Source organism: Pseudophryne corroboree, chromosome 5 (assembly GCF_028390025.1).
Source record: "Pseudophryne corroboree isolate aPseCor3 chromosome 5, aPseCor3.hap2, whole genome shotgun sequence".
Lineage (NCBI taxonomy): Eukaryota > Metazoa > Chordata > Amphibia > Anura > Myobatrachidae > Pseudophryne > Pseudophryne corroboree.
This window is the reverse complement of record NC_086448.1, coordinates 631,197,083-631,219,885: the sequence shown is the minus strand read 5'-3', so window position 1 is coordinate 631,219,885 and position 22,803 is coordinate 631,197,083. Positions and strand designations below refer to the sequence as shown.

The following is a 22,803-nucleotide window of genomic DNA, read 5'->3' as shown; positions in this document are numbered from 1 at the left end:
CCTGCTGCGATCAACTTGGAATTACCCCCACTGAATGTTATCTTTCAACGATAACATTCAATGATGTCACCGCCGGCATTCCCGAACATGTCAGCTCAATATTGGTGATCGCTGAACGTTGGTGGTCATTCCGAGTTGTTCGCTCTGTAATTTTCTTCGCATCGCAGCGATTTTCCGCTAACTGCGCATGCGCAATGTTCGCACTGCGACTGCGCCAAGTAAATTTGCTATGCAGTTAGGTATTTTATTCACGGCATTACGAGGTTTTTTCTTCGTTCTGGTGATCGGAGTGTGATTGACAGGAAGTGGGTGTTTCTGGGCGGAAACAGGCCGTTTTATGGGAGTGTTTGAAAAAACGCTACCGTTTCTGGGAAAAACGCGGGAGTGGCTGGAGAAACGGAGGAGTGTCTGGGCGAACGCTGGTTGTGTTTGTGACGTCAAACCAGGAACGACAAGCACTGAACTGATCGCACTGGAAGAGTAAGTCTCGAGCTACTCAGAACTGCACAGAGAAGTCTTTTTGCAATATTGCGAATCTTTGGTTCGCAATTTTGATAAGCTAAGATTCACTCCCAGTAGGCGGCAGCTTAGCGTGTGCAAAGCTGCTAAAAGCAGCTTGCGAGCGAACAACTCGGAATGAGGGCCAGTGTGCGGGAGTGCGCATCATTCATCGTCACCAATATTGCCCCCATACACACTGGGCCTAATTCAGAGTTGATCGCAGCAGCAAATTTGTTAGCATTTGGGCAAAACCATGTCGACTGCAGGGGGGCAGATGTAACGTGTGAAGAGAAAGTTAGATTTGGGTGGGGTGTGTTCAAACTGAAATCTAAATTGCAATGTAAAAATAAAGCAGCCAGTATTTCCCCTGCACAGAAACCAAATAACCCACCCAAATCTAACTCTCTGCACATGTTATATCTGCCCCACCTGCAGTACACATGGTTTTGCCCAGCTGCTAATAAATTTGCTGCTGCGATCAGGTCTGAATTACCCCAACTGGACGATATAAACCTAAAAAGTAACAATAACAACATTTATGTTGTTATTGTTTATTTTTTAGGCTAATATCGCCTAGTGTGTACCCCCCTTTAGAGTTAGAATTGGAACAACTCCAGATTGCCTTCTTCCTGTAGTGCAAGCTTGCTGAAAAAGAAGATGATGTTAGTACTCACAGTTGGTGTGATTTTCTGGTGACTGTCCGAGAGAACCTTTAACCCTTTTATACTGATTCCTTCATATCTCCATCCGGGATGTAGTTATGTGACCAGTTGACAGGAGACCGGCAGTCACAATACTGACGCCGGGATCCCTCAGTCGGCATGCCGGATGTCAGGGACTATTCCCATGACATACAGGAGAAACCCCCCCCCCCCCCCCCTACACCCACACACATGGCCATCTAAAAGTCGGGATCCCGGTGTTGGTATGGTGACCTGCGGTCTCCCAACTGCCGTTCCCACATACCCAACCCATACATCCCAGGACTTGTAAATGTGCTATGGGATTTAGTGATACCCGCAGTGTCTGACTTGGTGTGGCTTGGCGACTGTGTCCCGCATTGCTGTAAATGAAGCAGTCACCAGTTGTGCTGTAAAGTGGTGGATTTCAGCAGCTGTGTCTTTCTGCTGCTGGGTTGAATGTTATGCTGCTGCAAATATATCAGACGTCGGTCAGGCTGTAGTGAAGAGGCAGGCAGACATGATCACAGGTCCTGGGTCACCTTGTAGGAGAGCCCCTCTCCTTCTAGGTGCCCCAGGACCTGTGATCACGCCTGCCTGCCTCTTCACTACAGCCTGACCGACGGCTGATATATTTGCAGCAGCATAATAGTCAACCCAGCAGCAGAAAGACACAGCTGCGGCAACGAGGGATACAGTCACCATGCCGCACCGAGTCAAACCCTGCTGGTATAACTAAATCCCAAATCATTTTCCTGGGATGGATTTATAGAGGAATCAGGCTTACATCCCTATAAAGGGTTAAGGGTTCTCTCAGATATTCACCACAAAATCACTGACTATTCATATTCACATCATCTTCTTTTTCAGCAAACTTGCACTACAGGAAGAAGGCTCCCTGGCAGGGCCTAGGGTGTTCAGCGCCCCCCTGCAAACTATAAATTTGCACCCTCCCTCCCATATTTCACAAAGCGACAGCTTGTGCCAGACATCGCTTCTGCACAGTGCCAATGTCTGAGAGGCAGGTTGACCCAAGCGGGATCCCTCAGTCGGGTGAGACACCTGGTCCTGCACCGATCATCAGTGACCAGCAGCAGACTGGCAGTAGGAGACCTTAACACACCATAGAAACAGAAGTGTCTACAGCTGCTGCTGGTCTACTGGATCAGGTAAGCAGAGCAGAATGGAGAAGCTGCATTCAACAGGCTGCAGGGCCAGAGCTAGACATTTTGGTGCCCTGTGCCAGAAAGAGAATTGGTGCCACCCTCCCCCTCATATTTAAAACAGGGACAGTGTGTGCCGAAAGTGTGCGGAAAAAATATAGGGACTTGGCTTCATGGGGAAGGGGCATGGTCACAAAATAATATAAATTCATGTTACGCTGCACAGTAGTCTCTATTATTCAAATTACGCCACACTGTAGTATCACTTATATACATTACTCCAGGTAGAGTCCCCTTTTACCCCTTTACTCCAGATAGAGTCCCTTTTACACATTACGCCAAGTAGAGACCCCTTTTATACATTACGCCAAGTAGAGACCCCTTTTATACATTACGCCTGGTAGAGACCTCTTTTACACATTACACCAGGTAGAGACCCCTTTTATATATTACGCCAGGTAGAGACCCCTTTTATACATTACACCAGGTAGAGACCCTTTTTATACATTACACCAGGTAGAGACCCCTTTTACACATTACACCAGGTAGAGACCCCTTTTACACATTACACCATGTAGAGACCCCTTTTAAACATTATGGCTGGCAGGGGCAGCCCGTAATGAAGGATGGGAATAAGCAGCACTGCCCGACTACCTATGTCACAAATAGCTTGGTGCTACAGCTACAGTACCATGTGGCAGACAGACATACATAGGCTGTGAGGCTGCTGCCAGTGGGTCTGCTGCCACAGTGCATATGCACTGTGTGCCAGGCACCGATGGCACAGTGCTAGTTATGGCCCTGTGCAGGGTATCCAGGGGAGGAGGCACAGTGTCTGGGAGAGAACGTGGGGGGTAGGGTTAACGGGTCTGGGACCCAGGGTCCAGGGTTCACACCAATTGGTTGACACACCTTAGTTCGACACCTGAAATAGGTCAACATGTACAAAAGGTCAACATGGACAAGGTCGACATGGAAAAAGGTCGACATGAGTTTTAAAAAATTTTTGGTATACTTTTCTCCGTAATGTGACCAGGAACCCCAATTAGTGCACTGTGTCCCCTCGCATGGCTCGCTGCGCTCGACATGCTTCGTTCCCAATTGTAGTCCATGTGGATCGTCCTTTATAATGTAAGCTCTCACAAGTAGGGCCCTCTTCCCTCATGTGCTTATCTTTTTTCTTACTTTAATAATCTTCAACTGCACCAAATCCAGCAGTCTTCTGCCACCTGATACATATTCCTGTGTCATCTGCTGATGTAGCTATGTTTATTTACCCTGTACTTGTCCTATATTGTCTTCACTGGAAGTTGCTGTTTTCCCGTTTTGATTATTTGTTTATGTACTCTGTAATTGGGCACTGCGGAACCCTTGTGGCGCCATATAAATAAAGGATAATAATAATAATAATAATAATAATAATAATAATAATAATAATAATAATCGTAAAATATGAAAAAGGAAAAAAATGAAAATTTTTTGAAAAACTCATGTCGACCCTTTCCCATGTCGATCTTGTTCACGTCGACCTATTTAAGGTGTCGACCTAAAGTGTGTTGACCAATTCGCGTCAACCTAAGTGGTGTCGACCTTATTGCTGTTGACCTGGAGTCTGGATACCGGGGTTAACACAGTAACTGGTACAGAACACAGATGTGGGGGGCTAACACAGTGACAGAACACAGAGAGAGTGTTTGACGCACAGTAATAGAATACGGGAGGGGGTGACACAGTGACAATACACGAGGGGTGATGACACAGTGACAGAACACGGGAGGGGCTGACACAGTGACAGAACACGAGGGTAAAATGACACAGTGACAGAACACGGGAGGGAGTGACACAGTAACAGAATGGGGGGGTAGATGACACAGTAACAGAACACAGGAGGGGGTGACAAAGTGATAGAACACGAGGGGGGTGTGGCACAGTGACAGAACACAGAGGGAGGTGTGACACAGTGACAGAACACGGGGGGAGGTGGCACAGCAAAAGAACACTGGGGGGTGAAACAGTGACAGAACACAGGAGGGGGTGACACAGCGACAGAACATGGGGGGTGACACAGTGACAGAACACGGGGGGGGTGACACAGCATCAGAACACAGAGGGGGGGTGACACAATCACAGAACACTGGGGGTAACACAGTGACAACACAGAGGGGGTGTGACACAGCGACAGAACACAGAGGGGGGTGTGACACAGCGACAGAACACAGACAGGGGGGTGACACAGTGACAGAACATGAGGGTGGTGTGACACAGTGACAGAACACGGTGGGGTGACACAGCGACAGAACACGAGCGGAAGATGACACAGTGATAGAATATGGTAGGGGGTGACACAGTGACAGAATGGAGGAGGGGTAGATGACACAGTAACAGAACACGGGAGGGGGTGACAAAATGACAGAACACGAGGGGGGTGTGACACAGTGACAGAACACGAGGGGGGTGTGACACAGTGACAACACGGGGGGCTGACACAGCAAAAGAACACTGGGGGGTGACAGTGACAGAACACGGGAGGGGGTGACACAGTGACAGAATGCGGGGGGTGTGACACAGTAACAGAACATGGGGGGTGACACGGTGACAAAACACGGGGGGGGTGACAAATTGACAGAACACAGGAGGGGGTGACACAGTGACGGAACTTGAGGGGGGTGTGACACAGCGACAGAACATGGAGGGGGTGACAGCATCAGAACACAGAGGGGGGATGACACAATGACAGAACACTGGTGGGGTGACACAGTGACAGAACACAGAGGTGGGTGTGACAGTGACAGAACACAGATGGAGGGGTTGACACAGTGACAGAACATGAGGGTGGTGTAACACAGTGACAGAACACGGGGTGAGGGGGGTGACACAGCGACAGAACACAGGGGAGGAGTGACACAGTGACAGAACACGTGCCCTCCCCTTGTCCAGAGACCTGATCTGCTGTGTAGCGCTCAGAGCCACAGACTCAGTATGCCGTTTTTCAGGCTCAGCACTGCCTGTCTTTGCCCACAGTGGCTACCACGATGCTGGTCTACTTACTGGGTCAAGGCGAGCGCGTTTTCCTTGTGCACCGACGACTGCAGCTGTGAGGACTATGAGGTCTTAATTGCGGAAAGAGAGGGGAACGGCGTTGCTGGGCGCAGCAGAGTGGAACATATGGGGGCAGTGCTTGCTGCAATAACGCTGGGAGGAGGGGGGACTTTGCTGAATCCTGTCCCACTCTGGAGAGGACACCATGTTTACCATTTTTTTAAACAAATACCTGGCACACCATAGCCACACACAGCTGCAGGCGCCGCTGCCTCTAGTGTGACAGGTGCAGCGGCAGCCGGGGCACCAATAGACACTGACAGCAGAGGGTTGCAGAGCAGGGACAGCGTCTCTCCAGCCCGGCGCCTACCTGCTCTGCATCCCATTGCTGAGCAGGTTCCGCAGGGCCTGCTCCCTGGAGTGGTGCCAATTCTGACTCTAATATAAATACATTGTATCAAGTACTTTTACAAAATAACAAAGGTGCATTACCGAGGAACTTTGATTTTAAGCTCCACAGAAATCCCAGGGATAATCAGCATGTATTATACCACAAAAATCTAATACCTGTAGATTATTGTATTAATTTTTATTTTAAATTTAGTATTTTTTATATATTATTTTTTCCTTGTTATATTGTATTTTATTATCTTTTATGAACATTATTAATGTGTTTCATTAAAACTGTTATTTTATGATATTGCGCTCCCATGTCTTACTAGTTAAGTTCTTAAAATCCCTTTGGGCTCAGCAACCCACACCACCAGGGGAGCAGTTTATAAAATGTATACTCTTCAGAAAGCAACATTTTTTTTCTTTTCCTTATTTTTATGGTTCCTGCTCAGTCTGGTTCCAGTCTAACTCCTGCTCATTATGGTGCCATTCTAATTTCTGCTGACAATGCTAAATTCCTTTGTCGTATAAACAACCCTTAATGAAGTCTAAGAACACAGTACGCTGTTTACTTTAAGAAGTACCGTAAGGGTACGCTAGTTGCGTAACGATCGCTTAGTCGTAGGCGAGACGCTCAAGCGTCACGTTCGCTCACGGCCCAGTGATCACAGGACAGCACGTTATTGGTGATGACTAGAGTAATGATTCGCTATGGCGTAGCGGACGCTCGAGACCACGAGGAGATCACCAGCGGCGCAGACGCTCACAACGCTATACCTTTATGTCTAAACCTTTTATCAATGAAATACACAGAATACCTTAATGTGAATACAGGGTGTAAGTGCAACCTTGTGTAACCTGACTAACTACAAAGCTGCTTGAGCGTCACCGACGCTCAAGTGAACACTCAAAACTATAGGAAATACACAGATACTGGTTTAGGGTCCAAAGCCTATTATCTGTATTATAACTATTATACTTGCAAAAAGAACCACAGTACAAATGATACACTACAATATAACAGAGACTTCCTAACCGAATAACTATACAAGAAATACAATACAATACTATGCTGATCTAATACAATACAATATTAGTCAATGGGAGATACGAGAGAAAGAGAAGGGAGAGAGAGAGAGAGAGAGAGACGGAGAGAGAGAGAGATTGGCTCACAGTAAGACAATATGATTACGGAGAAAAACTTACGCACAAAGGGTATGATCGCATGCGCCTCTGGACATCCAGCTTCCCGATTATCAGCAATGAGAACCGTTTGATGAGAAGTCAAGGCTGGATGCCACAGGCCCGTCTTTTATGCTACTCACACAATGCAATCTAATGGTCCCTACAACCTCATTGTCCATTGGACGCAGGAATTCGGCTTCGCATTATAACAAAAGGTCATAGGGTGATTCATACAGGTGGGCTGTGACGATTTCAAACAGCTCAGGTGGGTGGGAAACTAGGTTTCCCGCCGCATACCTGAGTATGAGTAAATAATAGAAATGGACATAAACTTCTTATGTCCATAACTATCCGCACGAGCGATTAATACGCTCCAAACCAACACCGGAATATTGTTAATTAAATACTCTTCCGATGGGTACCAAACACTGCTGTATGATTCCTGTTAGACCCTTAGCACAATACAAAGAGGGATTCCTCCGTTCAGGGACATTCCATATTAACCAAACTTTCAGAATCTATCAAAGGGACCATGGTCTACAAACTACATTAATTGTGAAAATATGTAACGATTGGGTCGCACGCTACGACTACATACTCTTTACCGTAAATACGCATACCGATGCGAGCGGGTGCACGCATCAGCGGGTATGCGCTATCACGGGAAAGCGCACGCATGCGCAGCGCGGACCAGCGTGAGGTGCAAATATGGCAGCGTGTATAGGGATATTTTTCTGACTTTGACAGTCCACCCTTTGGCAGTCAATAATAACTGCCACCTTCAAAACAAAAAAAAAGAAAAATATAAGTCAGGGGTTAATTCATTTCCATGGTTGGGTAAGGAAGAAGAGAGGAGTAGGTGTGAAGAGGGTATGACCTAGTGAGAAAGCAGAAGCATGTGTGTATGAGTCCATGTTTGGAGGGTCATGTATCATCGTGCCGTACGTGTGGTAAATCAAGCTTCGAGGTATTGCGAAGTATACATTTGAATTCCTTCTTATCCCGTGGTACAGGTCTGTGGATGGGCTGTCAAACTTTACCGAGCTCTTTTCGGCTTTTGAACAAAATGGGGAGCACATTTTAGTTGATGATACATGAATGGGGGAATATGTGATTGCTGATATCTGTGCCTGTATTCCGTATACTATGTGTGTTATTACCTGAGGGTTGTAGAGATGAGGATGAAGAACACTTATGGAAAATGCAATGATATTCTATGTCAGGTAAATGTACATCTGTCGTTGAAGTTTTGTTCGGTGTCTGTTGAGAGTCGTCTTCTTTGCGCTGTATTGCTCCTTGGGCATGAGCAAATAGCTTTGTCAGTGCCATCAGATTTACAAAAAATGTTGGGCTAGCGTGAGTTTAAAAATACTAGGGAAACTGGGGATCCATGGCAAAGTTCATCAAGTGTCCATATCATAGGTAGTCAAAACTTCATCTTTGGTGCTTGTCTGTTGTCTGTATAGCGTCTCGTCAACTTCCTCGTCCAAGGGGGTCTTTGTATCTTGGAGAAAAGCAGAAAAACAGGTGAAAGAAACGGACCGTATAATCGCATTTTTCATCACATCCTGGTTTCTATCATTGGGTCATAAATCAAATCCAGGTTAATTACAGTTTCCTCACTCCTCAAGCTCATCACTTTTGTACTTTGTTTGCACCTCATTAAAGCCTGCCCGCATCTAAATATCAATCCAATAGATATAACAACACCTAAAATACATAGGAGAAACTTTCCAACATCCATTATGACTCCTTGAGCCCAGTCTCCTAAACCGGAGAACCAATTTCGCGGGTTCAACCATGACACCCAACCAGTCAGCTCATTACCTACAGCAGCAAGGGTGAGATTGTGTTTTCGACGAAATTCCCACTTCAATTGGAGAATATCGTCCATTTTTTGGTCTATGACCTCTACCGGATCCTCGGTGCTATTTGTGATATACGTGCAACACTTTATGCCGTACTGTGTTGCCAATGTAACACAATATCCGCCTGTTACTGCTGTAAGATAATTAAGAACCATCCTATGCTGAACTAGTTCTGTTTTATAAGCTTGAAGTTCTCTTCCAGTGTATCTGAACGTGTCATCATACATTTCAGTGATATTATCTAACAAATTGGCGAGTGCGGAAATGTATCTATAATTCATCACGCCCCGAGCGGTGCGAGTGAAATCTAACGCTACCAGAACCTGAATCCCGGTGGATTCATGGATAAGATCAGAGGCCGGATGCTCTAACCTTTCTGACAGTTGTCTTTTAACTCGGTGCTCGTAATGAGTGTGAGTATAAGGAGCTTGGGCACCACGATGTATGTCCTTCATTTTGTCATGTGTAACAGTCATCACTTCAGGCAATACCTTTCCAATATAACACAATCCTTCAGAGTTTGGGGCAAGCCACTTGTACGCCTTTCTCCCGCATATGAAATATGCATCATCGGGGAGAACATATGGGACGGAGAAGGACATTACCATATTACAAACCTTCCAGGTGAAATCTCCTGACCCTAATTCTTCCATCTGCTTAATGCACGTATCAGACTGTACGATATGTGCACAGTATCCTGGTGATACTTCTCCAACTCTAGTAATTCTATTTCCTAGGGTGTATCTATACCGGAAAGATTTTCCTCTACTGGCTATGTGGCGTACAAGCTCTGTATCTGTAGGCATTCTATCTGCTCTGTGTGAAAAGGTCATGGTAAGGTTGCTCCATGACACTTCCCAATTTCCCGGCTTACGGGGATTGGAGATATTAAAACATAAGAGGGACCTATCCACATGGTATTGGTGGAGCTTCAAACTAGGAGGGCTGGAGATGTTAAACCTCCGGTCCACCGGTCTCCCACCACTTAGCTCAAGTACCTCCCCTAACGTTAAAGGAAATGGTACTAGCCCTGATTTGCTATGACCCTGAGGTACTTGAGAGCATACCCAACAATCTGTTTGGTTTAATACGTTACCCACTAAGGAGTGATAGTCACTCAATGGATGCCGGTCCATATGGATATTAAAACTGGATTGGCATTTCTTTATGCACCCATCCTCAATCAAATTGTCACAGAGCCTACAGATACAGTTTTCTTCAGCTAACAATCCATCACAATTTCTTCTATCGGATCGTTTTCTGATACTCGCCTTTGCTTGTTGGTTTGGTTGATCTTGGAAAACTACGCCTCCATCATCATAATCGGAACCCATTCCAGAACCTCTCTCGACCTCTATGGTACTCTCGCCGGAACAGACTGCTCTGGTCAACATCATGGTTAACATCAAAATCCGGATCACAGTCTCTTGGGGCAAGTCCATCTTTGAGGAGGAAATAGAGAAGAATGAGAAGGGGGAAAAAGAAATTTTAAGGGAGAGGGGATGGGAAGTGGAGAAAAACAATAAAAGGGGGAAGGGAGTCAACAACTGCTTTCGGTCTTCAAGGCTCAGGTGCCGCCTCAGTCCTCCTGGAACAGACACTCCAGTGATACAACCTCTACCGTCTGTTCCTTATCACGGGACCTCTCTGGATCAGCAACCTTTTTGCAGTGGGATGAATGGACCCAAGTCTCTCTCTCAGCAACCTTCAATGCTGTGGTGCTAGTCAATAAGACCTGGTATGGTCCTTCCCATCTATCAATAAGACAACCTGAGCGTAGAAAATTTCGTATCATTACATAATCCCCAGGTTCAATGTCATGACAATTACTATCTGGTAAATCAGGAATCACCAACTTCAGATTATCATTTTGATTCCTCAACTGCTTACTCATGTTAATCAAGTATTTTACAGTTACTTCATTGTTACATTTCAAATCATCCTGAGGGTTAATCATGACATGCGGTTGTCGACCAAACAGAATTTCAAAAGGGGACAGGTTAAGAGGGGACCTGGGAGTGGTTCTGATGCTATACAAAACAATGGGTAAAGCTTCTGGCCACGTCAATCCTGTCTCTGCCATTACTTTACTCAATTTATTTTTAATAGTGCTGTTCACTCTTTCGACCTTCGCACTCGCCTGCGGACGGTACGGAGTGTGCAGCTTGCTATCAATACCCATTAATTTACACATTCCTTGAAAGACATCACCGGTAAAATGGGTACCCCTATCACTTTCAATGATTCTAGGGATACCATATCTACACACAAATTCCTGCACAATTTTCTTAGCTGTAAACATAGCGGTATTTGTAGCTGCTGGAAATGCTTCGACCCAATTCGAGAAAACATCTATACAAACAAGTACATATTTCAAATTTCGACATGGGGGTAATTGAATGAAGTCAATTTGTATTACCTGGAAAGGGCCGCCGGCAGGTGGGATATGGGATGGTTCTGTAGGTATTGCTTTTCCAATATTCTTTCTCAGACAGGTAAGGCATGACATTGCTCTTTTACCCGCATGAGAGGAGAATCCTGGGGCGCACCAGTATGCTCTTACCAATTTGCACATTCCCTCCTTGCCTAGATGAGTCAACCCATGAGCTGCTTCAGCCAGACATGGAAGATATGCTCTGGGGGCCACTGGTTTACCATGTCCATCCGTCCAGAGCCCTGAGGACTCCTGGCCATATCCCTTTGCCTTCCAGACTGCTCTTTCCTGTGTGGAACACAAATTCTGCATCTCACACAACTTCTGTGTGTTGATGGTATTAAATACCATCAGTTGTGTGGTGTCTGTCTGTATGGGGGTAGCAGCTGCAAGCTTAGCTGCTTCGTCTGCTCGGCTGTTACCAAGTGACACTGGGTCTTGACTATATGTATGTGCTTTACATTTGATAACAGCCACTCTGTCGGGTTCCTGTATCGCTGTTAGAAGCCTTTTTATATAAGCTGCATGCGCTATCGGTGTACCAGCTGCCGTCATGAAATTTCTGAGGCGCCATAGGGCTCCGAAATCATGTACTACCCCGAAGGCGTATCTAGAATCGGTGTAGATATTGGCTGACTTACCCTTAGCCAATTCACATGCTCTGGTTAGGGCGACCAGTTCAGCAACCTGGGCTGAGTGAGGTGGACCTAGCGGTTCCGCTTCTATGGTGTCTTGGTCATCTACGACTGCGTATCCAGTACACAAGTCTCCCGAGTCTGACTGTCTATGACAACTACCGTCAGTGTAGAACGTGAGTTCTGCATCTTCCAGTGGATTGTCACTGATGTCAGGCCTTGCGGTAAAATTTTGGGTCAAATATTCCATACAATCATGTGCATCTTCCTTTGTATTAAATCCTCCTTCCCCATCACTCTCACCTTCCACCCTTTGTGTCTGACCAGGCACACCTGGGAGAAATGTTGCAGGATTTAATGCGCTGCATCTCCTTATGGTGATGTTTACTGGGGCCATTAATGCCAATTCCCATCTTGTAAACCTTGCTGATGAGACGTGTCTGGTTTGGGCAGAATTCAATAAGGCAGATACTGCATGTGGTGTATGGATTGTGAGGTTGTGGCCTAGCACGACATCTTCGCTTTTTGTCACTAGCAATGCTATCGCCGCAACGCTACGCAAGCATGTGGGGAGGGATCGCGCTACCGTGTCTAGCTGAGCGCTGTAGTATGCAACTGGCCTGCTGGCATCACCGTGTTTTTGGGTTAGTACACCTGCTGCGCAACCAGCACTTTCTGTTCCGTATAGTTCAAAGGGTTTCCCATAGTCTGGCATACCTAGTGCTGGTGCCTGCGTTAGGCACTGTTTGAGTCTCTCAAATGCTGTTTCGGATTCGTCTGTATGCGAGATCCTATCAGGTTTATTTGAGGAGACCATTTCCTGCAAAGGTAACGCCAATATGGAAAACCCTGGGATCCAATTACGGCAATACCCACACATTCCTAAAAACGTCCTGATCTGTTGCTGGGTTTGTGGCAGTGTCATGTCTCTAATGGCTTGGATTCTATCAGCGGTCAGGTGTCTCAGTCCTTGTGTTAGACAGTGTCCCAAATATTTTACCTTAGGTTGGCATAATTGCAACTTGTCTTTGGAAACCTTATGTCCTGTGTCTGAAAGATGAAACAGGAGCTGTTTCGTATCCTTCAGGGAAGCTTCCAGCGAATCTGAACACAGTAGTAAATCATCTACATACTGTATCAATACTGATCCACCCTCCGGTTGGAAAGACTGTAAACAATCATGCAAAGCCTGAGAAAATATACTTGGACTGTCTATGAAACCTTGGGGTAACCGAGTCCACGTGTATTGGACTCCTCTGTATGTGAATGCAAACAAATATTGGCTGTCAGGGTGCAGAGGTACCGAAAAGAATGCGGAGCAGAGGTCAATAACAGTGAAAAATTTGGCAGTGGGAGGAATTTGCATTAGGATGACAGCTGGATTTGGCACTACGGGGAACTGACTCTCAACTATTTTGTTAATCCCCCTTAGATCCTGCACTAGCCTGTAAACCCTCCCCCCACTCTTTTTAACAGGGAAGATGGGACTATTTGCTGTGCTGGACGTTCTTACTAGAATGCCCTGTTGTAGCAAGCGCTCTATTACTGGGAAAACTCCTAACTCCACCTCTGGCTTCAGAGGATACTGTGGGATTTTTGGAGCTATCCTACCATCTTTTACTTGTACAACTACTGGAGCTACATTTGCCATTAATCCAGTGTCCTGTCCATCTTTTGTCCAAAGTGACTCTGGTATCTGAGATGTCATCTCTTCTATTTGGGATGGATTCCTATTTGTCATAATGGGATGTGACATTAATTTTGATGGGGAGTCTAACATGTCTCGTACTTCCTGAGCGTGATTCTCAGGAATGTCCAAGAATACACCTTCAGGAGTACAATAAATGACGCAACCCATTTTACATAGTAAGTCTCTTCCCAGGAGATTGGTTGGTGCCGATGCAGCTAGCAAAAACGAATGCTTGGTATGCAAAGGCCCTATTGTAATCTCGGCTGGTTTGCTAACAGGGTAGTGCTGGACTACTCCTGTTATTCCCATGGCTGGAACTGTCCTACCAGTGGTTCTCATGCCCACTGTCGAATTTATCACTGACTTGGCCGCCCCTGTGTCTACAAGAAAGTTTAAAGTTTTACCAGCTACATTGATTGCAATCTCTGGTTCACTTCCAAGACTGGCAATCAATTTCACTGGCTGCAGATTACAGGTATGGCCACACCCCTATTGGGTATGCTGACCTCCCTGAATCCCGTTGGCAGCAACTACTTGTGGGGGAGTTAGCTGGGAACTACCAGAGGCATGCCAATCTCTGTTCGGGGGGTATCTTTTTGTTTCCCCTGTATGTGGCTCAAAACTCCGCCTCTGTGGACCCTGCTCCCAATGTCGTGTGTCGTGTCGTTGTCTAGGGGGTTGAAAAGATCTTTGTACATTCTTTGTTCTACAGTCTCGTGCATAGTGTCCCTGTTTGTTACAAGAAAAACATGTTATTACACTTGACTTACCCACAGGATTCGGTGGTACATACGCAGGCTGTCTTGTGGTCAGCGCCTGTATACTTACTGACATCAACTTATCACTTTGCGACTCCCTGTGTCTAGTGATGTTTCTGTCGTGATCAATAGCAGCCTCTCTCAATGTGGACACCGACAGACCTCGCCAACATGGTTGCGTGGTCTGAACCCTAGTCTTTAATGTTTCCTTTAAACCATCCATCAGTACAGATACTGCTACTTCTTGGTGGTTTGGGTTGGTCCTAATGTCTTCTATTCCAGTGTACTTTGCCATTTCTAATAGTGCCCGATGAAAATATTCTGTTGCCGTTTCGGACTCTTTTTGTCTAATGGAGAATATTTTGTTCCATTTAACAACGGCTGGGAAATACTCCTTTAGCTGTAAATTTATCCTTTTTACGTTATCTTTGTTGTACACATCTGAAAGTGGTACATCTTTATCTAGTCCACAATCAGCTAAGAATTGAACTGAGTCGACATTTGAAGGTAAACAAGCTCTTAGCAGTATCTGCCAATCCTTGTTGTTGGGTTCTACAGTGTTACCTAGATCCCTGATGTATTTTTGGCTAGCAACTAAGTCTTTCCTGGGGTCAGGAAATTCGGACACTATTGTTCTTAATTCCATTCGGGAAAATGGAGTGTACATGGCAATGTTTCTTATGGGAGTGGCTCCTGATACATCTGTTTTCCCATTGGGAACTGCTATTACTCTAACAGGGTTAACTCTAACAACCTCATTCTGTGTAGATTCTACAACTTGTGGTGAAATTGTTTCAGTATAATGCATGGTGCCGTACTTACCCGTTGACACGACCTCACCTATCCCTCCGCTAGGGGCTTTCGCTAATCTCGTGGGTGTTGCTGTGCCTACTGTGGTCTCTGCTATGGTGGCCGCTAGAGAGAGAGCTGAAATTGTTGCTGGATCGTCTTCTTGATCACACTCCTGAGGAAAGTTCAAAACAGGGTACAACTTGCACGGGTTAATACTTGCATGAGTTACTTGGTTAACATCATTAACATTTACAGGGTTACTAAGTGTTTGTGTTTTACAACCCAGTGCGTTTCTCTCCGTAATCAACTTCTCTCCTGCTATGTATGGTGGTGGCGGGGCTGTGGCTATCAGTTTCCTGACTGCCCCAGATCCCGCCGCCAGAGCCAAACCTCTCTGTATCTCACCTTCCTGTTGCCACAACTGTAAATAATCATGATGCTGAATTCGTCTCTTTGTTGATTTTATGAGACATATCCTCCTCCTTAAATTTTGTAACACTTCTGGACTGAAGCTACCTATTCTTGGGAATTTCTCCCTGTCTTGTACAGTCATTCTCTCCCATTCATCACATAAAACCTCTGTGTGACTTCCGTATTTTTCACACATGATGTACCTTGCCGACCCGACTGGTCGGTTCTCTGAATCAACCCGAACCGAGGTTGATCGCCCCCTACCTGAACAATTGGCCCCCATAATCTGCAGGTGTTGCTTACTACTCCTTTGATCTTTATATCACGGTCTTCAGCGAACCCTTACAGCAAACCAAATTATTCAAAATAGGCCGGCGGTGGCGGTTTACCGAGTACCCCACTCACTCGCCCACCTCGACCAATACGACCTGATCACACCGATATGGTGCTGGCGTACTCGATACAGGGCCCTACCAGAAACCTTCTGTTTACTGGAACATACGAGGGTTACCCACAGGACACTTACTCTTTCCAGTAAAGGTGGGGTTGTTAGATAGTTCCTGAGTGACCAGCGAACTTCCCTTTAAAAATAAAAAATTACACAAATCACGTCAGAATGTACAAATAGCGTTTGTGACCACTTTACTCTAATGGTATTAGGTCAGATTACTAACTACTGCACACAATTACGTGCGGTACAATCGTTCAGTACATAAGCACTACCTGTTATGTACTGAGAGATCAATGGAATCGAAAATTGCGGCTGCGAATTCCTTCAGCCAGAGCTTCCAATGGCCTATATGGGTTTTAGCACCAACCCCCGGGGTTGTGCTTCTTGTACCTTTATAGCGGACCTTCTTTGTCTCCTTATGACCTCCTGGTCTTGTTCTGTACGACCTCCTGGTCTGACCTCCTGGTCTTGTATACTGGTCCGCTATACTCTAATGCTCATATTTTATTTAACCAAGGATGCCTCCTTAGCCACCGTATATGTCACTTACACGTATGTCCTACCCGATTTCTTTTTGGTTCAACCTCTAAGTTATATAAACTTATGTAATAAAAACACACTCACTCAACACATGTACACTTTCGTTTCTATATCTATTTCTGCGCAGAAATTTTCTTTAGCCCAGCTGTGTTACCAATTAGGAGCAGGATCTGTTAAACTAAATTTCAAATTTTCCAAAAATAGATTTGCGTTATTTACCGCATCGCGTTATCTATCGCCTTTGCGTTACTTATCGCCTTATCACAACTTGAGCTACGTGGGCGTAACCGGACGCTACGTTGCGTAATGTACGCTGCGTGCGTCTGCCCTTGGATTGCGTACGCTAGTCTTTGTTAGAGACACGTGTACGCAAAACAAAAGATCCACCGTAACACAATTTCTACTTTTATCAATGTAGATGATCCCTGATCATCTACTGCACACCACACTGACTGCCTTATCTCCTAGACAAGCCGTGTGTTGGTCTATACTTTTAACTATTACCTCTATTCTTAAACTATGAAATAACAGCAAGTCTCTTTTAGTACTTTCTATCAACTATAAAAATTGGCAAACAGGAATAGTGATATACGAAATTGAAAAAGAAATGCAGATATATATGTATGCGTGCGTGTATACGCAAGACAGAAGAGAGAAAAACAGTTTTAAAAGACACAAGCGTTTTGTTCTTACTTCCGGTTCCCGGATTCCTTCAGCACTCTTTATCTAAGTGAAGCAGACGCTTATCCCGTCAGCACTGCGAGACAACCTCCCACCCTTTGCTGGGGGATAATGTCTGCTGATCTACCTAGTGCAGATATGAGAAGGACAGGACGAGTCCCCCAATTGACAATGCTAAATTCCTTTGTCGTATAAACAACCCTTAATGAAGTCTAAGAACACAGTACGCTGTTTACTTTAAGAAGTACCGTAAGGGTACGCTAGTTGCGTAACGATCGCTTAGTCGTAGGCGAGACGCTCAAGCGTCACGTTCGCTCACGGCCCAGTGATCACAGGACAGCACGTTATTGGTGATGACTAGAGTAATGATTCGCTATGGCGTAGCGGACGCTCGAGACCACGAGGAGATCACCAGCGGCGCAGACGCTCACAACGCTATACCTTTATGTCTAAACCTTTTATCAATGAAATACACAGAATACCTTAATGTGAATACAGGGTGTAAGTGCAACCTTGTGTAACCTGACTAACTACAAAGCTGCTTGAGCGTCACCGACGCTCAAGTGAACACTCAAAACTATAGGAAATACACAGATACTGGTTTAGGGTCCAAAGCCTATTATCTGTATTATAACTATTATACTTGCAAAAAGAACCACAGTACAAATGATACACTACAATATAACAGAGACTTCCTAACCGAATAACTATACAAGAAATACAATACAATACTATGCTGATCTAATACAATACAATATTAGTCAATGGGAGATACGAGAGAAAGAGAAGGGAGAGAGAGAGAGAGAGAGAGACGGAGAGAGAGAGAGATTGGCTCACAGTAAGACAATATGATTACGGAGAAAAACTTACGCACAAAGGGTATGATCGCATGCGCCTCTGGACATCCAGCTTCCCGATTATCAGCAATGAGAACCGTTTGATGAGAAGTCAAGGCTGGATGCCACAGGCCCGTCTTTTATGCTACTCACACAATGCAATCTAATGGTCCCTACAACCTCATTGTCCATTGGACGCAGGAATTCGGCTTCGCATTATAACAAAAGGTCATAGGGTGATTCATACAGGTGGGCTGTGACGATTTCAAACAGCTCAGGTGGGTGGGAAACTAGGTTTCCCGCCGCATACCTGAGTATGAGTAAATAATAGAAATGGACATAAACTTCTTATGTCCATAACTATCCGCACGAGCGATTAATACGCTCCAAACCAACACCGGAATATTGTTAATTAAATACTCTTCCGATGGGTACCAAACACTGCTGTATGATTCCTGTTAGACCCTTAGCACAATACAAAGAGGGATTCCTCCGTTCAGGGACATTCCATATTAACCAAACTTTCAGAATCTATCAAAGGGACCATGGTCTACAAACTACATTAATTGTGAAAATATGTAACGATTGGGTCGCACGCTACGACTACATACTCTTTACCGTAAATACGCATACCGATGCGAGCGGGTGCACGCATCAGCGGGTATGCGCTATCACGGGAAAGCGCACGCATGCGCAGCGCGGACCAGCGTGAGGTGCAAATATGGCAGCGTGTATAGGGATATTTTTCTGACTTTGACACTGCTCAGCTCAGTTGCAAAGTTACTACTGTGCTGTTCAAAGGTCCAGCGTTTCTGATGCCTGATTATGCTATTGTCATGAGGACTATCAAGTGTTACAGCACTATCCAGAGGCCTAATGTCCCCAACGCCTGCCTCTTCTAATGTTCCGAGTGGCTGTTCAGTATTAAGTTGTTCCTGATCAAATTCCACCAGCTATCTTCTGTGTAATCTTCAATCAAGTTATTATTATATATTATTCTGTGTGCTACTAGTATTAGTCCAGTTGTATTTTACTCCAGTCCAAGGCGAAGGAATTTAAGGGTCTACTTACTAAGCCTTAAAGATAGAGTCTACCCAGTTTGCTGTAGCTGTGATTCTGACACTGGTAGCTACCAGGGTCTAACCCAGTACTGATCCAGGTTTCCCACTATGTGAACGGTGTGACCATGGCGTGGTCATGTTAAAGCATACGGTGAGCAGGATCAGCTATGACATGGCTTGAAACAGTGTTCAATAATTTAGATCAGACCCTGCATTTTGGTCAGAAAGGGGTGTTATTGTGCTGATTTGCTGATGTGCTGAAGAATTTTTGAAGATTTTGACACAGAATTGAACGCTTCAGTTTTTATAAAGGCAAAAACTAACCTAAAAAAAAAAAAATCACTGCTTTAAATCCAACGGCAAATTTGACATTCATGTCTCTTTCTACCTTCAGATGTTATCAACATTAGCATAAAACTCTCCTCAATTTATACCAGGATCTTAGAAGAAAGGTAGTGTGACTAGATGACCTTACAGTACAGATGGCAGGGGTGGCTGTAGAAAGTCCCACTCCCCATATGATGCTCTGTCCATCCTGGGTTGCTCTGTCTCTATTGTTATAAAAAATGTAAATAAATTAAAACAAATTTACATTCTTTTGTTTGTGCTGTACTCCAGTATACTGTACATCCAGGGGCTGGTGTGTCTGACAAGGGGCATCTGTGTTTTCCCATCCAGGGGGGCTCAGTCCATCCAGGGGGGCTCAGTCCAACCTGGGGTGCTCTATTCGTAATGTTTAAAAATAAAAAAATAAAAATTTTGTGCTGTACCCCAGTATACTGTACATCCAGGGGCTGGTGTGTCTGACTAGGGGCAGCTGTGTCTGTACAACCAGGGGTACTCCATCCATCCTGGGGAGCTCTGTCCTTACTGTTTAAAAATATAAAAACAAACGTACATTCTTTTTTTGTGCTGTACCTCAGTACATCCAGGGGCTGGTGTGTCTGACAAGCGGCAGCTGTGTCCGTTTATTCAGGAGTGCTCCGTCCATCCAGGGCCGGTGCTAGAGTGTTTGGCGCCCTCCTGCAAATAATAAATTTGCGCCCTCCCATCCATAAAAAAGGGATAGCGCGCACTGCAAAAAGGGGTGTGCTCACAAAAGGAAGGGCGTGACCACAATGGTACCCACAATTCAAATTACGCAACACAGTATTACAATCTTATGCACATTAACCCAAACGTAGTGTTCCTGATTCATATTATGCCACATAATAGTGCCCCTTATTCACATTTAAAATCAATGACAGGGCCAGTTCTAGATCTCGAAGAGCTCAGGGCAATAGTTTCCTCTGGCCATGCTCAGAACAGGGACAGTGCGCGCCGAAGGCGCGTGCCAAAAATATAGGGCCACAGAATAGTACCAGTTCACATAACCCCACACAGTAGTGTCCGTTAGTCACATTACACCACACAGCAGTGTCCGTTAGTCACGTTACACCACACAGCGGTGCCCGTTAGTCACATTACACCGCACAGTAGTGTCCGTTAGTCACATTATCCTGTACAGTAGTGTCCGTCATTCACACTACACCGCACAGCAGTGTCCGTTAGTCACATTACACCGCACAGCAGTGTCCGTTAGTCACATTACACCGCACAGTAGTACCCTTATACACCTTACGCCATACAGGAGAGCCGCTATTACACGTTACGCCAGAGTAGAGCCCATTATACACATTATGCCAGGTACAGCCCATTATACACATTATGAAGGTCATTGAGACCCCGCTGCAATAGCGGCCCTCACCGCAGTTTGCCAGTGGCAGCAAACTGCATGCGCAGTGGGATGAGGCCACACACATTGCGGTCGCTTCCCCAATGGATGCAACCACAATGTGATTGATAGGCGACAGCGTAGCGGAGTTAAGGTGTTGCGAGGGTGACGCCGGTAAAAAAGGGGGCAGGCCAGGACGTCACACACAGCCGCTCCCATAAAAAATGGCTGCTGACCAAGCTGCACTGCCAGGGGTCAACCTTAGATCAGATGTGTCCTCAATCAAATTGCGGATGCATCGGGAGGCGGCGCCACACATGCTGGGCGGCCTTGCCTTGTGCTGGGCGACCCTCAGCATGTGCAGAGATGAATGCAGATCTGGCTGCATATACACCATCTGCGTTCATCTCTGAATGACCCCCTATGTCAGGTACAGCCATCATTCCCACCACAATGCGGCCCAAGTACCTGCAGGAGGTCCCGGCTCAGGCGCTGCTCCTTCTCTCCCTTCTCCGCCTCCGGTTTCTGGCAGGCTCCGTTACTTCAGCGGCTGTAGGATGTCAGAAGTGATGACGAGGGGGGAGCGGGTACTAATTACCTGGGACTTATGGAGTGGCCCAGCATGGACCCTGGTCTGCTGCACTCCCACCACCATCCCTCTTTACTGGGCAGCAGCATAAGGCTTTCATCCTGGGAGCACAGCATATGCTGCTAATGCTGAGCCTCTGCCTGTTCCTGTATAGGTGGGGAGGGGGGCGGAGGGTGATCACACTGATAATGTTCCTACACTGAATTCACCCTGCCTGAGGGGCTGGCCGGGGGCTCAGGGATCATCAGGCGACATTAAGATTTAAAAAAAAAAAACCGTTTTCCATGAGGGGGCGTGGCCACGCCTCCCGCGATTAGGCCACGCCCCCAATACAGTTTGGGACGGCGACGGGCGGCAGCGGAGCTGTGTGAGGGGTGAGTCTGCACAGTGCCACTGCCTGCAGTCTCACTGGGGAGGAGGAGGGGAGAGAGCCGCGTTACCCGCTGCCAGCGCTGCTACCTGTCATCCACACTGACAGGCGCAGCAGCAGGGTAGCAGAGCAGGGAGAGCGCCTCTTCACCTCAGCGCCTCCCTGCATTGCATACCCTTGCTGAGCGGGTAGCGCCGGCTCTGCGTCCATCCTGGAGTGCTCTGTCCCTCCATCCAGGGGCTCTGCCCCAGTGTTAATATAAAACAGAACCTAATAAAAAATGCTGTAGGTGAAAATGAACCGCAGTGCATTATTAATTTTTTTGTGACTCACGTTATGTATTGTGTGTTACTTTAGGTAGTACATTTTTGGTACAAATTGTGGTGTGTTCTATACCTAACCTTGCATTTGTTGACAGAAACGGAGGATGAACAATTGAGAGGATCATGAACCACATACTAGTGCTGAAGCTGCTGCTCCTAGTCCTGACAATGCAAGTTTGTCAACGTCATCTGCTAAGGCCGATGCCCAAGGGCATAGACGGCTTAATTCAGGACATGTCAAATCAAAGAAAAAGTAAAAGTTGGATTAGTAAAAGTCAGATCAGCGCAATAACCAATAAAAATTGTTGTCTATGCAATAAAGACCATCACCAATGCCTCCATTGATTAATTTACATTTTTAAAATCGAACACATTAAATTAAATTACTACTCAATCCTTCATTCCACTACATACATACTCTACCTCCCTTGGGCCCCTGATCTAGTTAATTAATTAATACATAAATTAGGTGTGTGTATATTAGTCAAAAACATAACATGGTGCATACTGTGTGTAAAGCATGCTGGGGCAACCTGAGGCACTCCATCCATTGTTGACAAACAATTTCCAGCAGGCCCGGCAAACAGCAGGGATCATTGGAATTATAATTCAGCTGGAGAGCCACAGGCTGCTTTTCTCAGATGTAGTACAGCAAATCTTGGTCCCATTATCCTCTACAACCACCCTGA

General features: G+C 45.8%; 1 long non-coding RNA gene across 1 annotated transcript in view; it reads left to right on the top strand.

The window, feature by feature from the left end:
• The window catches only part of LOC134929282 (uncharacterized), an 85,765-nt gene extending 63,332 nt beyond the window's left edge, over positions 1–22,433 (top strand). The window contains exon 3 of the long non-coding RNA XR_010178441.1: positions 22,210–22,433. This is a non-coding gene — a long non-coding RNA (uncharacterized LOC134929282). The remainder of the gene's footprint in view (positions 1–22,209) is intronic.
• The last annotated feature ends 370 nt before the right edge of the window (positions 22,434–22,803 follow it).